The following is a 1181-nucleotide window of genomic DNA, read 5'->3' on the forward strand; positions in this document are numbered from 1 at the left end:
GCCCCTCGCGGCAGTTTTCCGAAGCTCTGCTCCCCTCGGCTGCGGACCCAGCGCGGTTCGGCCCCAATACCAGCCCCCACAGCCATAGGCCCCACGCCCAGCCCGCCAGGGAAAAGCAGCGCCCATTTTCTGCCAGACTTCTCCGAGCTCCGCCGTCCGCCGTTCGGGGGTCCTGGGTGAGATGCCCCCTTCCAACCGGGCTACTCTGCCGTGAGCCCTTGTCCTCAGCTTCCCTGGGGCCTCGCGGCGACCTCTGACCCCTCTTGGGGCGAACCAGGCTCAGGGTGGTGTTTCGCTGCCAACGTGAAGAAGCTGTGCGCGCACTGCGTGCTTGTCCACAGCGCGTGAGTTTGTTGTGTACGTGTTTGGGCCTGTGTGTGAATCGCGGGCCTTCTCAGAGTTCCGACACCTGGACTGCAAGTTTCCTTGGTCAGGCCCTTACCAAGGAAGGACCTGAAACTGGACCGAGAAAGTGGAACGCGACTGCGCCCTCCCAGGACCTTCGCTGCAAGCGAGAGGCCGTTTCAGTGCACCCTGCACAGTCCCGGAAACTTCTAAGAGGCCTATGCTGGGAGGGCAGGCGGCCTCCTGGTCTCAGCTCAGCCCGTGCCACCTCTGTCAGGTGGGGAAGATTGTGAGGAGCGGGGCTCTGCTCAGACTAGAATGGGTGCCTGGCCAGGGCCTGCTGCCTGACCCGGACGGGAGAACTTGAGAACCGAACCCAATAGAACAGAGCACAGCTTCCTATTCTCAGGAGTCCTTAGTGAATGGGGACCTTGAGGGGCAGACCCAGACCCTACTGAGCCCACGCTTGGGTGAGCCCTGGGAGTCCCTCCCTCCTGGTTCCACAGCTGGGACAGCTGCTTCCCAAGAAAGTGGTCAGGCAGGCTCAGGACTGTGCTGCGGGCCTGCCCAGAGCAGGGCAAGATCCGCTGAGGAATTCCATTTTACTGGACAATATATTTAAGCAGATGCGAATGTCCCTGGGGACCTGACTCCATTACCTGAATGCAAGGCAGCAGCTCGGACACTCCCGCAGCCAGAGCCTCCCCCTCCCCATTGTATCTATAGTCCTAGGGGCTAATGGGGAGGGAGTGAGGTCACTTTACAAGGCCAATATCGAGGCGTTTCTTTGCCCTTGCATTTGAGCCCTGGGGTGTGCCCGCAACTGTGTTCCTGCT

Source organism: Tupaia chinensis, unplaced genomic scaffold, assembly GCF_000334495.1.
Source record: "Tupaia chinensis unplaced genomic scaffold, TupChi_1.0 Scaffold138365_1, whole genome shotgun sequence".
Lineage (NCBI taxonomy): Eukaryota > Metazoa > Chordata > Mammalia > Scandentia > Tupaiidae > Tupaia > Tupaia belangeri.